The sequence below is a fragment of the Benincasa hispida genome, chromosome 12 (assembly GCF_027475165.1).
Source record: "Benincasa hispida cultivar pf3 chromosome 12, pf3_genome.v1.1, whole genome shotgun sequence".
Taxonomy (NCBI): Eukaryota; Viridiplantae; Streptophyta; class Magnoliopsida; order Cucurbitales; family Cucurbitaceae; genus Benincasa; species Benincasa hispida.
Genome location: NC_143489.1, coordinates 73088135 through 73106997, shown reverse-complemented (window position 1 = coordinate 73106997; position 18863 = coordinate 73088135).

The following is an 18863-nucleotide window of genomic DNA, read 5'->3' as shown; positions in this document are numbered from 1 at the left end:
GAGAGACTAGATGATCGTGGATTTTTCCTATATGATAGACACTAAGCTAGACGATGAGCTAAATGACCGCATAGCTTTTACTAGGTGATCGCATAGCTTTTGATAAACGATTAGGCATCAACCTATACGATAGGTTGTATCTTCTCCCACTTGCTCAATCATTTACACGATTGTTCTTCCTCTGGTTTCTCCCTCAAACCAAGTCCACACAAAGCCCACACTCTGGATTCTCAAACCAAGAATACCGAGGTAACCTTTTTGGTAGTGTCATACTCAGCTCGATACAGTCGAGGTTCTGTGGAGGCCGTTCATGGTGTTCAGGGTGTTCGTGACCTTAGTGATCGCTTTATTTGAGTTCGCTGTGATCGTGCGGTATAGTGGTCATGTTGTACGAGCGTTTGAGTGTTGCAGTGGTGCAGTTTGTTCAAGCGTTCGTGATCAACGAACTTGAAGATGAGTCTTCAAAGGTTTGTTAATTCTTTCCCTTAATCTGTAGAAAAGCATGTTGTAATTTCTGTTTTGCGCATAGCCTATTGTTTTCGTTTCTTGACTATAATTGTATTGTTCATATACGAATGAAATTCGAAAAGATCCTTCCGCTACTCATGGAGATCCTCATGTCTGATTTCCTTCAATGATATAATTCAATTAATTCAATTATAAATGATATAATTGATATGATGTATTTGATACATTATTATTTGATTGGAGGAATTAATAAAAATATGATTTATATTAAATGTCATAAAAAGAGAAAAAGAATTATGGTTTATATATTGCATATGATGCAATATTAAAACTATAGGTTATAAATATAATATGATAAGTTAGTTATTGTATTTATTTATAGTTTATTAATTATATGATAATTGTTATTTCTATTTCTTAATAACCGACCTTAGTGGGTGCTTATATACTGTTTTATGGCAACTATAAGATAAAAAGAAATTGGATTTCAAAATATTACAACGACAACAAGCTATCAGTTTTTCTATCGAGTGACTACATGATAAGAATCAAGTTTACTATACACTAGTACACTTTTCTAAACGACCGAGTATCGAGTCTATGCAATAGACTTTCATTTTCTACACGATACTTTTGTCTATTACTCGATCGTTTCCTTCTTCACTCCAATCCTTCCCTCATTCCAAAATAAGCCAGAGCCCACAACTCCTACATTCTCACACCGAGAATACCAATGTAATCTTGTGGGAGTTTCCAGTTTTGTTCGAGGATCATGTAGATACTCGTTGCTAGGTTTCGAGGGACGTCGAGTTCAAGTTGATCGTTGCATTCGAGTTTGATCGAGGGACACATTTGAAGAAACGTTGTTACTCCAGTCTCAACAGTCAGATCGAATGAAAATTGTAATCAAGAACGAAATTCAATTATGATCAATCAATGAAGCACAAGTTTAAGAATGTTCTCTATCTAAACATGCATAAGTGAGCCAAGAGTTTTGCTAGTTAAGCTTGCACAATCCGAAAAAGTTTTAAAAGGTCCTCATCTTGTTTTCCCCCTAATCTGGTTTGATTATCGACCTTAGACATACCCCACTTGCAAAAAGTGGGCAACACTAAGACAAGGGTGCCTAAACTCACACACAAAAATCATAAATGGCATTTCTTTTATCTAAAGAGCTATCTTTCACACTCCACCACCAGGAACTAATAACGGGCAGAAATGCACGTTATCATAGTACTAAGTTCTTAAATAATGTTGGCTTGCGTTGATAAAATATGTTAGATTGCATCCAAAAAGCATTAAATTCATAACATTGCGGTCGCATGCGGTCATCGCATAGAAACAGTTGATTTTTGTATTTTTATGCAGAATATGCGTTGGCGCAAGGCGAAAAGAGTGATCATATGAAATCAGTGGACGAGCGCAGCATTACCGCAAGGCCTTGCGGTGATTTATGCTCGCAAACATCTACTCAAGAAGGATTTTCGCATAGAGCCGGCACAACTTGGTGGGCGCATCTAGGTGAAAGGCATAATTAATCACGATGGCATAGAAAGCTGATGACGGTCGAATTCAAATTAAGTTGACAACCGCTAACGATAACAAGTACATTCAGCTTTTCGATGACAAATATTTGGCGCATCAGTCAGGGAATTAAAGCCATCCCATCTGTGCAATCATAAGAGAGAAGTCGCCTTTCACCCCGGAAGCTCTATAAATACCGAAGGCATCCATCAGAAAGGGGTTCACCAGTTTGAAAGTTCCAAGTTCACAAGTTCTGTTCATAGTTTAGCCTTGTTCTTAGATTTTCTTTTATTTTAAGGCGGACGCGAGAGAATGCGGTTGTGCCGATAGATCGTTCCAGTAAGCTTGGGAGAGTGCCGGAAGCTTCAAGATTAGAGAGAGGACCGATTCCTACAGAAGCAGGAATATCTTTTGAACTGAATAGAGATTACCAGTGTAAAAGCCTCGGTCAGCAAGGGATTGCTACCAGGCTCTCTACCTTTATCTTCCATTATTGTTTTTATTCAACTCATTTATAGAAATTGAATTTACTTCTCTATATCTGTTCACTCTCTGTTATTTACGCATGAGTAGCTAAATCTGTTGAATGGGTTGAGAAGCACTTAGCTATCTTAACTAAGGATCTTCATTCTATACGATTATCTTATATTATGTATGCTTCATTCGTCCATTAGAGATACTCGGGAGGGTGGTCTAAGGACAAGATCTAGGCTTGGGAAGGTCAGATCAGAATCTAGGCTCGGGAGAGTCAAATTAGAACGCATAATCTAGAAATAGGAGCTTAGGAATAAGCACTATTTGCTATTAACGCATCGCATGCATCCTAGAGATAGGATATAATTGTGTGCGGTCATCTTGCCTTTGTGCATCTTGCATCATCGCATAGGAAAAGAGTAAAGACTTAGAAATAAGCTCTATGGACACTTTTGCATTCAACACATGCATCCTAGACTTAGGAGCATCGCATTTGCATTGGAAAATGACTTGTTGTGCATGGTTGTAGCATGATCGCATAGTCTGACGCATTCCCATGCTAGCTAAAGACCTTCTCAACCCGTTCATCCACATACTCAGTGCATCTATCACACAATCAGACTTTTCTCAAATCCGCCGCATTTGTTTATTTTTCATTATCACGATCAACAAACAAACCAAAAATTAATTGAGTTACCAGTTACCGCAAAGTTTTCTAAAAATTACCACCGCAACCTGTTTTCTCAAGTCCCTGAGTTCGACCCTGGACTTACCAGGAAATCAGTGGGGTTAACACTTGGATTCCACTGAGAAAACTTGATTGCTTGACGCATTTTCATCATCGTAATCCATCCATAATTTCACATCATAAAATAACGCATCAAGTTTTTGGTGTCGTTGCCGGGGACTTTGTAGACTAACAGTAATTGTTAAGTGCTAACAGTAATTGTTCTGATTTCTTCGTAGACTCTCAATCTCTGGAAAATTACGACCCAGAGATTGAGAGGACGTTCAGAAGAAGATTAAGAGACCACTAACAACAACAGTCAGATAAAGGAGAGATGGTGGAGCATCCTTGAAACGGAGCACCAAATGAAAACAACGTCATGGCGAATCCAATCCTGCTGGCAAACAATTGCAATAGGCCCATTAGGGACTATGCATCGCCAAATCTCTATGATTTCTCTCCAGGAAGCATGAGACCTACCCTCGACGGAAGCCGATTTGAAATGAAACTGGTGATGCTGCAGATGATCCAGACTGTAGGACAAATCGGAGGACGGCGTGGCAAGGACCCGCATGCCCACCTCCATAGCTTTATAGAAATCTGCAATACTTTTGTGTTCCCGAACAACTCTGCCGAAGAGTTCGACTAACTTTGTTCCCATTTTCTCTTTGTGATCAGGCAAGAAAATGGGCGTCTTCCCTCGACCTAGAAGAGATCACTTCATGGGAACAGGTCGCAGAGAAATTTATGAAGAAATATTTTCCACCTACTAAGAATGCTAGATGAAGGAAACTAATCACGAATTTTGAACAAGACATGGACGAATCGCTCAGCGATGCCTGGGCGAGGTTTAAGAGGTTGGTCCAGGACTGTCCACACAACGGATTGTCAAACTTCCTTCAGATGGAAATCTTTTATCATGGTTTAAATCCCATTTTGCAGACCGCTACCAATGCGGTAGCCGCTGGTGGTCTGCTTGACAAAACGTATTATGAGGCTAAGAATATCTTGGATCGCATCTCTAAAAACCACGAGGATTAGAGAGAGAGTGATCAGAGAATGAGAATCAAGTATACAATGCAAGTAATGGTGCTATTGCTTCACTACAGAATCAGATGACCACAATGATGAACTTAATTTAGGAAATTGCGATCAGCAGCCCAACACTGCAAAATGGGCAAGTAAACGCAATTAATCAAAACACCACAAGGTGTACAACTTGCATTGATGGGCACACAATGGAATATTACCCATAGAATCCACGGTCTGTTTACTTTATGAAAAATAATCCATTTTCGAATACCTACAACCCCGAGTGGAGAAACCATCCCAATTTTGCATGGAAGAATCAGTAACAGAATTTTCAATATGTGGCGCAGAAAGAAGGGCCACTTGGATTCTTCCCTCGTAATAACAGTCAAACAAGCAATCAAGCCAGTAGCTCGCAACCACTGCAATCCTCTTCCTTGGAGAGCCTGTTGAAGCAGTACATAGAAAAACGAAATGGTGCTTCAAAGTCAGGCTATGTCCATCCACAATCTAGAATTACAGATGGGCCAGATTGCAAGTGAGCTAAAGAACAGATTGCAAGGGGCTCTATCGAGTTCAAAAGAACTCCCACGCAACCCGGGGGGATCAGGTAAAGAGCAATGTCAGGTTGTGACATTGCGAAGTGGAAAACTGTGGAGGGAGAAAGAAAGAAGCCGAGCCAGGCTGCTCCCATTGCGTTGGAACCTGAAATTGCAGTGAGACAAAAAGAAGCAATAGAGCCAGAAGTTGCATCCACCTCAAAGCCAACAAAGAAGAGGACCATGAGAATGTAGTTACCACCTTTCCCGTAGAGACTAAGAAAGAAAAAGAATAAAGAGGTACAGTACCAACGCTTCTTGTCTATGTTAAAACAATTACATATTAATATTCCATTTAGTGAAGCGATTGAGGAGATGCCTGCCTACGTAAAGTTTTTTAAGGATATGGTAACCAAGAAGAGGGGAGCTGGTAAGTTTTCCACGGTGGCTTTAACACAGAGTTCGAAATCAATCATTCCACCGAAGATGAGCGATCCTCGGAGATTTACTATACCTTGCTCCATAGGAGGACTGTACATCGAGCAAGCCTTGTGTGACCTTGGAGCCAGCATCAATTTGATGCCCCTGTCGATCTTTAAGCAACTGAATGTGGGGCAACTTATGCCTACGACCGTGACTCTCCAACTTACAGATATATCTCTAGTGCATCCAGAGGGGAAGGTGAAGGACGTACTGATCACCATCGACAAATTTATCCTACCAGTCGACTTCATCATCTTGGATTACTAGGCCGACAAAGATGTGCCCATCATCTTGGGGCGACCATTTTTATCAACAGGTCGTGCCCTGATTGATGTGCATAAAGAGGAGATCACTTTGAGCATCAATGGACAAAAGCTCAAATTCAACATAATCTGTGCCATGAAGTTTCCTGACGAAGAAGACCTGCATGACTCAGACGACGATCAGAATTTGATTGAAGAAGAAAAGTTTGACGAAGAGAATGAAGAAGATGATGCAAGTGCATCCATTGCTGCCTGTAATGCGATCATGACAAAAACAAGGAAGGAAGAAGAGATGATCGCAAACTAAGAAGAAGAGCCAACAGAAAAAGAAGAAAGAAAAACAACACAGCCGTCCCTAGTAGAACCTCCAACAATGGAATTAAAGACCCTGCCGAACCACATAAAGTATGCATTTTTTTGGGGGCACAATGAGAAGTTGCCTATAATAATTTCCTCGGAACTTAACGAAGACCAGAAGAATGCGTTGATAAGCATTCTGAGGAAGCATGTGCGAGCAATTGGCTGGACGCTTGCCGACATTCGAGGAATTAGCCCAGCGTACTGTATGCACCGAATTCGTCTTGAAGAAAATCACAAGGCAACGATCGAGCATCAGCGCAGACTCAACCCTGCGATGAAAGAGATCGTTAAAAAGGAGATTATTAAATGGTTAGATGCGGGCATTATTTATCCGATAGTAGATAGCACGTGGGTCAGCTCCGTGCAGTGTGTGCCTAAAAAAGGTGGCATGATGGTAGTCCCGAACGAAAACAATGAGCTGATACCGCAAAGAACCGTCACTGGGTGGTGCATTTGCATGGACTACAGCAAGCTGAATGCGGCCACAAAGAAAGATCATTTACCTCTGTCGTTCATTGACCAAATGTTAGACCGTCTAGCTGGAAATGACTTTTACTGCTTTCTTGATGGCTATGCCGGGTATAACCAGATTATGATTGCTCTAGAAGATCAGGGCAAGACCACATTCACTTGCCCATATGGGACTTTCGCTTTTCGCCACATGCCATTTGGCCTTTGCAATGCGTCAAGCATTCCAAAGGTGCATGACGGCCATCTTTTCAGACTATCGTGAGGACTCTATTGAAATCTTCATGGACGACTTCACTATCTATAGAAATGGAATTTACTTCTCTATATCTGTTCACTCTCTGTTATTTACGCATGAGTAGCTAAATCTGTTGAATGGGTTGAGAAGCACTTAGCTATCTTAACTGAGGATCTTCATTCTATGTGATTATCTTGTATTATGTATGCTTCATTCGTTCATTAGAGATACTCGGGAGGGTGGTCTAAGGACAGGATCTAGGCTTGGGAAGGTCAGATCAGAATCTAGGCTCGGGAGAGTCAGATTAGAACGCATAATCCAGAGAGATGAGCTTAGGAATAAGCACTGTTTGCTATTAATGCATCGCATGCATCCTAGAGATAAGATATGATTGTATGCGGTCACCTTCCATTTGTGCATCTTGCATCATCGCATAGGAAAAGAGTACAGACTTAGAAATAAGCTCTATGGAACTTTTGCATTGAACACATGCGTCCTAGACTTAGGAGCATCGCATTTGCATTGGAAAATGACTTGTTGTGTATGGTTGTAGCATGATCGCATAGTCTAACGCATTCCAAGTAACGCTAGCTACTAAAGACCTTCTCATCCTATTCATCCGCATACTCAGTACATCTCTCACACAATCAGACTTTTCTCAAATCCGCCGCATTTGTTTATTTTTCATTACCGCAATCAACAAACAAACCAACAATTAATTGAGTTACCGGTTACTGCAAAGTTTTCTAAAAATTACCACCACAACCTGTTTTCCCAAGTCCCTGAGTTCGACCCTGGACTTACCAGGAACTCAGTGGGGTTTACACTTGGATTCCACTGAGAAAACTTGAGTGCTCAATGCATTTTCATCATCGCAATTCATCCATAATTCCACATCATAAAATAACGCATCAGGAACCTATCACTCTTTTTTCGTGGACCCTAACTAGGCATGGCAAAGGTAGCTCTTTTCACCTCTATCCATGCACACACACACACTTTTTTTTTTAAAAGGCACGTCGAAAAATGCCTCTTTTTTTTTTTTTTTTTTACTTTTTCTATATATATATTTTTTTAGAATTGCAACTAATTTTCTTTTCTTTGTTTTTTTTTTTTTATTCATAATAGGCTCTATTTTATCCACTTTGTCTAGTTTTGCTCTAAAATAAGAATAGTTACTCCTAAGCCAAAGGTGGACCTTTTGGGGTGACAACATAAATATAAACCAGATAACCCAATTCTAAGCATGTAAGGCTTTAATGTCACAAAACAATGACTTAAAGATGCAAGTGACAACAAAAAAAAAAATTAATTTCGGCTAAAAATCATGGTCATGTTGTCCTAATGTTCTTTTATGCAATTTTTATCACAGAAAGAGTGCATCGTAGACTATCATGATAACAACAGAGCAAACTGGCTAGCAAGGCAATAAAAGCACACAACATAGTTTGAGCACAACACTTAAGAACCCCAAGCTAATATATAGAAAAACTACCCAACAGGTACCCCACCCCCAACTTAAAATCATACATTCTCCAATGTATCACAAGTAAGGCTAAAAAAGAATAAAGACAAGGGAACAGAAAACCTCCCTTGATACAATGTCGTGCGTGGGATGGTGGCGGCATTGGGCTTTCCTCTTTGCTCAAAAATAGATAAGGCTCTGGAGAGGCCTACAAAAAGGAAAAGAAAACAAAAGGAAAACTATGAAAGAAAACCTATAAAAGAAACAAAAAAAAAATAGCAAAAAAAAGGAAGAAAAAGAACTATACAACCTAGGGCACAAAAATAAAATAGAGTAGGAAGGAAGAAGAAAAAGGCCTCAGTCAGAATCGGGAGAATCAGGGTCACTCTGAAGGCCATTCTAGAAGCCGATGCTGGCATAGTAGGCGGTTCTCTTCAGCAATGAAGTTCACCGATCTCTCCATACGCCTTGCTCGACAGGCAGTCTCTTGACTCATTCTAAGTGACTCGACGCTACCTGGAGTGCCTCAACTGACATCCTATATGCCTGCTCTGCATAGAACTCCCCTGCCACTGGAACGTCATACTGATCCTCATCTTCGTCATTCTCGTCATCGTCATCATCAAGCTAGTCCACTCCTCTCCCTTGGAAGCTAAGACCGATGACCTACAGATGGGAGCACGATGCCCCATCTTCTCTTCATTGTCGAGAATCTCTATCCGACCTTCGACACAACTCAATAATCAGGCTCGGGTGATCTAGACTACCAGTGGTGGAACACCACCCATAATGATGGATCGACGCCCTAATGACTCAACTGACGTTAATGGACATCCCCTGGACAAGGCAATTGTTGGGTTTTATATCCTAAAACTCGTGGTTTGTGAACAATATAACTTATTCTAAAAATTCAAGAAGTTATTATTGAATATATGAATTGCATATTTCGTTTTTGAAATAAATCCAATAAACTAAAAGATCCATGACTATTACATGAGTACTTGAACTTTATGTGGAGACATAAAAGTGGATCAGGTTCGAGTAAATAGTCAAAATGATCTATAGTATATGAATGAGGTTGGGTGTCTTATTCTAGTAACACTATTGGATTCGGCCCACTTGATAGTTGTTACAAAGAGTTGTAAAGGCTATAGACGATGTGATCCTAATTCGTACATGTTATGACGTGAGGAGTGGAGACGTCCTGTGCAATGGGTTCGTACAAGATCGGACCACAAAAACAGTCATTCTTACTTTATAACGTTGTTTACTGTTTAAGACTGACAATTTCAAAGCGATGACCTAGGTAACTTGACCTTAATCCTGAGCTAACTATGAATTCCTGTTTATTCAGGATTATCCTTATATTTGCATAGGTGAGGGTTGGCTCAATAATGCCAGCTCAATAAACCTCCATTTCAGGGGTAAACCTGGGTAGATAGCTGGGGACATAGGGTGCAAGATGGAATTCATTCCTACCCACTTTTAGGGATAGTAGAGATGTTGTTCCCTTAAGTGTTGACTCCGGGTCTTGAACAAGGGACCCCACCCTCTCATTGGCTAGAGATGGACTCGGTTTGTTAACCGGATCACAAACCAATTGTTCATTAGAGGATTAGTGGGACTTACGGAACAAGAGGTGATCTCGGGGGTAAAAAAAACATTTGATCCAGTCGTTATTACAAACAACCTGTGAAGGGTTAACTTACTAATCATGGTTATATCGAGTGGACATAATATATCTACAGTAAGGAAAGTGCAACTATGGGCTTTAGTGGAGTGACTCATTAGTTAACGAATGTGGGCTAATTCGGTGTAAACAGTTTAGCCAATTAATCTCGGATCGTTGGAGCCCATGATCTGTAGGTCCACAAAGTCCCCCTACTAGTTCGTAAATGGATTAGCTTTAGAGTAGCGTGATAAGTTAATTTGAAATGTTCAAATTAATATTAAGGGAATTAGTAATTATATGAGATATAATTACGCATTTAATTTTTGAATTAAACAGAAATGAATAATTAATTAATGTTTAAATATGATTTAAATATTAAATTCATGAAGGTGGAATTTGTGTAAAATTAATTGAATATTTGATATGAAATTAATTAGAATTAATTAGATTGTTTAATTAATTATTTATTATTAATTTTATTAGAAAATTAATTTTGTAAAATTAATAAAGATTTTATTTTTGAAAATCAAGTTGATTTTAGAAACCATTTTGAAATATGAAAAAATTAGAAAAACAGAAAAAAGAGAAAAGTTGGATTTCTCCACTCACCTTCAAATAGCTCATACCAAACCCACTTGACTCTAGCTTCAATACTCTAAACATGAACTACATCTCATCCAGGCTTCTCCTTTGCATGATAGTTATGTAATATATAGAGAGGATTAAAGTGGAATTGAAGCATGCATCAATTGAATTTTTACAGAAAATTTTGAGTTGAAGAATGTGTTCTTTAAGTGGGTGCAGCAGTGTGTTCTTCTCCAAATTTCGTTCATTCTAGCTTATTTTGAGTCCCACAACTTAATCTAAAGCTCCAAGATAATAGTAGAAAAGATCTTGAGGTGGTTTACCAGAAGTTTTGGAGAAGATTCGCAGCTGAATTCATGATTCAAAGGTTCTACAAAGGTATGTTTTTGAAACCCTCTTATTATTGTATGAGCATGCTTCATTTATAGTCAAAATTAATGAATTAGATTGCTTATTGATCCTTATTGCTTCCATTGCATGCTGACATACTCCTACAATTGGTACTAGAGCATCATTTAAGCACTCAATTTGGTTTAATTTTGGTGTGGTGGGTGTTTTTTCATGAGTTATATGAAAATGGTGCACTGATATGGTTTTCTGAGTTTTGGTATTTATTTTCTCTTTGATTCCTTGATTAAATTTGTAATTAGTTCTTTCTTGATGAGCTTATATGTGTGCTTAAGACTCTATAATTTATTTGGAGTCATTAGAGTTGAAATTAAGTTGTAATTGAAGAAAAAAGTGAAGAAGGCCGAGCTGCAGATTTCAGATCATGAGCTTCTGCCCAGGTAGCGTTGCAATGCTGCCCTTAAGCATTGCAACACTTCTCATGATTCCAACAAGAGCGAGATTTTCATCAGGTAGCATTGTGATGCTGCCCTTGAGCGTTGCACCGCTACTCACAATTCCAGCGAAATTTGGAGATCAAGCAGCGAGATTTGATCAAGTTTCAAGCGAGATTTCGTTTCGAGCAAGATTCTGATGGAATTTTCAAGCGAGATTTCGAGTTCAAGTGAGGTTTTGAATCAAGTATGAGCGAGATTTCTAGTTCGAGCGAGATTCTAATGGAATTTCAAGCGAGAGATCAAGTTCGCGGGAGATTTTGAATCAAGTTCGAGCGAGATTTCAAGCGAGGAGCAAGAGATCGAGCTTGAGCGAGATTTGAGCTGGTTTGACCGGTTTTCTTCTTGTCCGATTCAAGCTGTTTGGGTTTGGTTTGAAGTGGTTCGAGCGGTTCGGAAGTAGTTTGGAGTTGTTTCTTGCTGTTTTTGTAATAATTATGTCTTTGTTTGCTTGTTTATGCCAAAACTAAAACCATATCAGTATGTGTTTAATTATTTATACATGTGATGTATGTTATAATTAAATAAATCTTGTATGTGCATACAGTATGCCATGTAGATTTAAAATCCCATCATAGGAAGCATGTTACATGCATTGAAAGTATGTTACAAAATGTTATAATATATAGTATGTATGTTTAGGGTTTCTTTTATTTACTATAAATGTTATATTAAATATTGAATGCCTTTGATGTATGTTGTGAATGTTTAGCATGTCCAAAATTTTGTAAGTTGTTATAAAATTGGGGTAGACATTTAAAATCCATAATAAAGAACATTTGCATGCTCATTTAAGTTAACCACTCGTTTTAATAGTTAAAATAGACCGTTAAACTTATAAAACTCGGATTACAAACTCAACCGATATATAGTCCTGTCGAAAGCTTGAGGTATTTAAGTTGACGGTCTATGGAACACATCCTACCTGGAGATTATGGTCGAATAATTTAGCATTGTTAATCGGTTTTTATGAGTAACATGTGAGCGATGTGAGGTTTTAAAGCTAGTTTATCACATAGACATCGTAAGTTAAATCCAATTATAAATATTATACTTGGATAAACACCTAGACTTAGGTTGTTTAATTAGCCGAAACAAACCTAAGAAATGAATACCCGTTTAATCGTTAGAACACTTCAGTAGGAGTTTAATAACATATATGATATGCTATTAGAACACTTCAATGAAAATAAAATAATGTATATGATATGTTAGAACGCTTCAGTAGGAGATTAATAAAAATATATCATATGATTATTTCTAGCTCTCATGTCCTTAAGAGTTCACATCAAAATTCATGTGGCACTTCGTGTCACCCTAGGAGTGACCTCCATTCGGAAAGTGTTTACATGAATTGAGATTTTAGGTGAATGGGGGAAGTTGTTCACTTTAAAATCAAATATGTTGTTTTGATTTTAAAATTTTCATGTTCTCAAGATGTTCACACCGAAAGGTTCATGCGGCACTTCGTGTCACCCTAGGAATGATCTCCATACGAGAAGTGTTTGCATGAATTTATCATGGTGAATGAGGGGAAGTTGTTCAATGGAAAATAAAATACACAATATATTGATTTCAATTCTCCTGTCCCTGTATAATTCCCACCATGATATCCGTGCAGCACTTCGTGTCATCCTAGAAGTGACCTCCATTCAGAAAGTGTTCGTCATAGATCAAGACTAAAGCGAATGGGGGAAGTAGTTCATAGTAAGTAGGTGAAGGATGAAGGAAATAAAAAACACAAATCTACATGAGCAGCTTGGATCGTTCCAAATTACTATCGAATGAATATAACCAATTACATTCTAACCGAAAACATACAGATTATGCATAAATAGAAATTATAGCATGCTATAATGAGATTCAAGGGATAGAGTATGCGTACCTTTGAAGAACTATTCTTCAAGTATCCTTCAATCATTCTCCAATGCATCCAACAACAACACGAACGCAACGAACAAACCGCAACCAACAGCACGAACAACCAATAGCTCCTCGAACCCAATCGAGTCCCACTCGATTCACGAATTGAGAAAGGACATCACCACAAGTGTTACCTTGGTATTCTCGGTGTGAGAATCAAGGAGTTATGAGCTCTGTATAATCTTGGCTTGAGGAAGAGAGGAGGTCTACGATCGAGTAGACGATTGAGTAAGTGGGAGATATGAAGCTGTCTATCACATAGACAATGTACTTGATCGTTTAGTAAACGCAAGCCTATCGCATAGACTTTGCTACTTGATCTGTAGCAACGATCAGCTGAGTAACTATTGTATAGTCAACACTAAGCTATCTTTTAGTCTCTCAACGGCTATCACTTAGGAAAAACAATTTCTACTTGATAGCCTATTTCCATGAGAATTATTTGAATGGATCAACTTCCAAATTTGGAAAACAATTTTTCCTTTTTATCTCACGGTTACTATAAAACTTTCAATAACCTCCCACTCAATTGATTATTAGAGAAAAAGAATTAATTATCATATAATTAATATATTATAAATAAATATGATAACCAACTTATCATATTATATTTATAACCTATAGCTTTAATATTTCATCATATGAAACATATAAAACATAGTTCTTTTTCTATTTTATGGTACTTAAATCATATTTATATTAACTCTTCCAATTGAAGTATCTCATACATCACATCAATTATATCACATATAATTGAATTTCCTATTGTTAATTTGAACACTTCAAACTAACCCAAAAATCTTGTTCTCAACTTGAACTCATTGAGCTACCAAGAGGACCTTATGAACCTGTAGCTTGAAGCTCCAACGGTACGTGAATAACTAACTAAACTCTTTAGTCACGAGATCCACCATTCGTTAACTTCCAAGCACTTCACTAAAGACCGTCAACTGCACTCTTTTCACTACAGATATATTTTTGTGTCCATATAATCAATCAATAATGCGATAACCCTTCACAAATCGCTCGTAAGAACAGTTTGGCCAATTTACCATTTTTCTCCTGTAGTTACATCTAACTCCTTAAGTACCACTGATTCCTCTAATGAACTATAAGTCATAGTCCTACTATGACTGAGCCCTCTCTTCCAAAGAGAGGGTGTGACCACTATGTTTAAGACCTGGAATCGACCCTTAAGGGAACAATTTATCTTCTTACCCCTACTACGGGGAAGGAGTGAATTTCGTCTTGTGTAACTGTGTTCCCAACTCTCCCATTAAACGAATCCCCAAAAAGGTAGGCTTGTCAACCACTCTCATAGGCAGGAGTTCTCAAAATACTCAGGATTAAGGTCATGTCACCTATGGTCATTTTAGTGAAATGTAAGTCTCAATTATCAACGGTGTTATATAAAGAGACTAATCATCTCGTGGTCCGGTCTTATACAAACTCTTTGTATAAGACACCCCCACTCGCATGTCTCTACATGAATGGTCAGGATCAGACCATTTGTAGCACTTTACAACACTTGTAAATATCTACAAAGCGGGTCGTATCCGTAATGACACAAGGATAAGGTATCCCTTCTTTATCCTTATACTACAAACTATTTAGGTTATTACTTAAGGCATGATCCACTTGAATGTCTCTTATACATGCTTAAGTTTACATGAAATAACCATGGATCTTAGTTTATTGGATATGAGTAAATGCAAAGAAAATAACATTTATTTTATTAATAACAATGTGTACAAACTATTTACAAAATATGAGACTCCGAGATAATTAGGACACCAATCCCAACAAAGGATATGTGTCAACATATCCTATGGTCTCTTCTATTGGTTTGAACCGTGAGATTCATATGTTGTGCTTGCTTGTCATCTTTAAGTCGGCCATGCTAGTCGATTAACGACGGCTATCCCCTCGGAGGGTTTTAACATAGGATTCGGAACAACTCAAACTCCAGAAATGGACAGGATTTCTGAAGTTGGTTTCAACTTTGACTTTCCAACTTCGAGAGCATCGTTGGGATCGAACTTCTAAGGTCTGAAAATAGAGGGTTACACTTACAGAATTACTAAAGAGTTAGTAATTTTTTACCAAAAATGGTAGCTAAATAACTATCAGAATATGAGTTATTCTGGAGATAGTATTTAGTCAAGAATATCTTGTTGTAGTATTGTTGCAAAAATAATCTTGGGTGTATTATTACTTTGCTAAAAATTGATTGGGTTTACAAGCAATTCACTTATATAATTTGTTTATACTTTTTAGAATGACAAGTTCACTAGTACAATTGTTGGCATCTGATAAACTGATTAAGGATAATTATGCAACTTGGAAATCGAATCGGAATACTATAATGGTGATAGACGATTTACGATTTGTCTTAACAAAGGATTGTTCTCCCATTCCACGATCTAATGCAAACTGAATTGTTTGGGATGCGTACAATAGATGGATTAGGGCAAATGACAAAGCCCGTGCCTATATCCTAGCCAGCATATTTGATGTTTTGGTGAAGAAACATGAGGATATAGGTACTGACAAAGAGATTATAGAATATCTACGAGGGATTTTCAGACAACCGTCCTTCTCCCTAAGGCATGATGCTATTAAGTATGTTTACAATTGCCGCATGAAAGAAAGGGCCTCTATTCGTGAACATGTCCTGGACATGATGGTCCATTTCAATGTGGTGGAAGTAAATGGCACTGTCTTTGACGAGAGAAGTCAAGTTGGTTTTATTCTAGAATCTCTTTCGAAGAGTTTTCTACAGTTCTGCACAAACGTATTAATGAATAAAATTGAATACAACTTGACTACTTTTCTGAATGAGCTACAGGCTTATCAAACAATAGTGAGAACTAAAGGTCTAGAACCGAAAGTAAACGTTACTACCGCGGAGAAGAGAGGAACATCCTCCAAAAAGCCTGATATTGCTTCCTTTTCACATAGTAAGAGTATTCCTGTTAAAAAATGTGAAGGGAAAGGGAAGAAGAAAATCGTTGGGAGAAAAGGCAAGGTTAATGCTACAGACAAAGGAAAGTGTATCCACTGCAACAAGGAAGGGCACTAGAAAAGAAACTGCCCTCAGTACCTTGCTAAGAAGAGAGAAGAGAAAGCAAAACAAGCAAACTAGTTGTTGAAGATTACTTGATGTTCTCAACATGACCAGTAGGAGATGTTGCTATCTGAAGATAATTTTATATGCTTTTGTTATCTTGTAAGAATAACAAATTGTATATATTTTTGTTGTAAATGAAATGTTCGTTTTCGAAAATTATGTTTATTCTCTCGCATAGCAATTTCTGTTAAAGAACCAACCTGGTTAAAGGCCATTTATAAATATTCAGATATTTAAAATGGCTAGAAATCAATTAAGGCATGTAGATATTTAACCTAAGTGCTAAGTTTTGAACGCTTGAAAAGTTTAGAGAGTACAAAACTTGATAGGAAAAATAAAACTGAAATACTTTGATTGGATCAAAGTATAGAATTTTAAGATTTCTAGGTATATTTGATAGAACATGAAATCTAGTGACAAACTTTCTAATTGCCTTAGATTGTTTTCTCAAACATCATTCCAATTATTGGAATATTGTTCCAGATCACCTTGTATTATTTGTTTCCATAAAACTTGCATAAAATCAATAAAGAGTTATTGAATTAACACTGTAAACAAGAGTTGTTTAGACGGGTCAGATGCATCTTACTCAAAGTGTTGAGAGTACCTCGATATAGTGGGAGGAAAGTATAACTTCCTAGTCATTATTGAGAAACAAGTGTTGTGAGAATAAGGTGCATTTCCCATATAGTTTAACAAGAAGTCTATTGTACACTAACATGTTTACAACGATTCTCTCGGCTAAAGTGTTAGAGAATCAACGAGTAAGATTAGGAATACCAAGTTAATAACCTAGGGCAAGTGGGAGAAAAATCGGGTATAGGATACCGAATGGTAAACCATGGGTATGGGATGCTCTAGTTTATTGTATTTCTCTGTAAAACTCAAAAACTCAGTTTTATATATTTAGATATATAAGTTACCACTGGAGTTTTAGTCCATGTGGGATTTTGTTGGGTTTTATGTCCTAAAACTCGTGGTTTGTAAATAATATAACTTATTCTGAAAATTGAATAAGTTATTATTGAATATATGAATTGCATATTTTGTTTGTTAAAATAAATCCAATAAACTAAAAGATCCATGACTATTACATGAGTACTTGAATTTTATGTGGAGACATAAAAGTGGATTAGGTTCGAGTAAATAGTCAAAATGATCTATAGTATATGAATGAGGTTGGTTGCCTTATTCTAGTAACACTATTGGATGCGGCCCACTCGATAGTTGTTATAAAGAGTTGTAAAGAGCTATAGACGATGTGATCCTAATTCATATTATGACATGAGGAGTGGGGGCTTCCTGTGCAATGAGTTTGTACAAGATCAGACCACGAAATCGATCATTCTTACTTTATAACGATGTTTACTGTTTAAGACTGACTATTTCAAAGCGATGACCTAGGTAATTGGACCTTAATCTTGAGCTAACTATGAACTCCTATTTATTCAGGATTATTCTTAGATTTTCATAGTTTAGGGTAGACTCAACAGCGCCAGCTCAATAAACCTCCATTTCAAGGGCAAGATCGGGTAAATGGTTGGGGACATAAGGTCCAAGATGGAATCCACTCCTACCCGCTTTTAGGGATAGTGTAACAACCCGAGTTCATGAGGGGTACATGAATGAACCGATATCACATCTGAATGAGAGGGATCCTGAGGACATAAAAGTATGGTTAAGAAAGGCTTAAAAGAATTGAACGTTACTACCTATATCAACAAGGTGCACCTTCCTTTTCGGTGGCTCAGTCATAAGAACTCCAAAGTTAAGGGTGCTTAGCTTGGAGCAATCCTATGTTGGGTGACCCATGTTGGTTTGTGGGGACAACTTTCACTTCTAAAAAGCATTAAATGCCACCTTTAAATAGATCATACCAAACCCACTTGACTTTAGCTTCAATACTCCAAGCATGAGCTACATCTCATGCAGGCTTCTCCTTTACATGATAGTCCTGCAATATATAGAGAAGATTGAAGGAGTTTGGCTCGATACTTCATGATGTTTGTGAGATGCAGCACTCGCATCAATCTAGAGCATACAAATGCGTGTCAGATCTGACCAGAGATGGACATATCTGTACTTCTGAATCTCACAGTGACCCCTCTGGACCTGGCTCACTGAACTCCTGTCCCGCATAAGGTCTGAATAACCTCCTCTTCTGGGAACTGCCTAGAGCAAAACCTGCCATACTCATCATTGAAGTCACGTAAATCGTAGACTTTGTTGATAACCTCCTTTTCAGGGCTCTCTCGGGGACTAACCTTCTAGAAGAAACAACAAAGTTGTATTTTTCTAGGACTTCCCTAGAACTACACCTAGGATGGTCAAATTCTAGCTCGGGTTTCTGCCCACTAGTACTTGCTTCATTTCTTCCTACCCTCCTAGGACCCATTCTAAATTTTTCAAGACAAAAGGTTGAGCTCACAAAATTTGAATTCCTAGGTAAATTCCTAACACACTTCTTCTAATCCCAACACACCAAACCTACCCCCAACTTTCAACAACTCCTCTAAGTTTCAACCTGCACGTAGGAAAACCCAACAATTCTCATGATATTCATTATTATCCACTTCCAAATCTCCAAACCCATACAAGATTCAAGCAATAATTAAGCAAAAGCAGATTTCTTACAACCATTCATTATATATTTGCAATAATAAACAATAATGA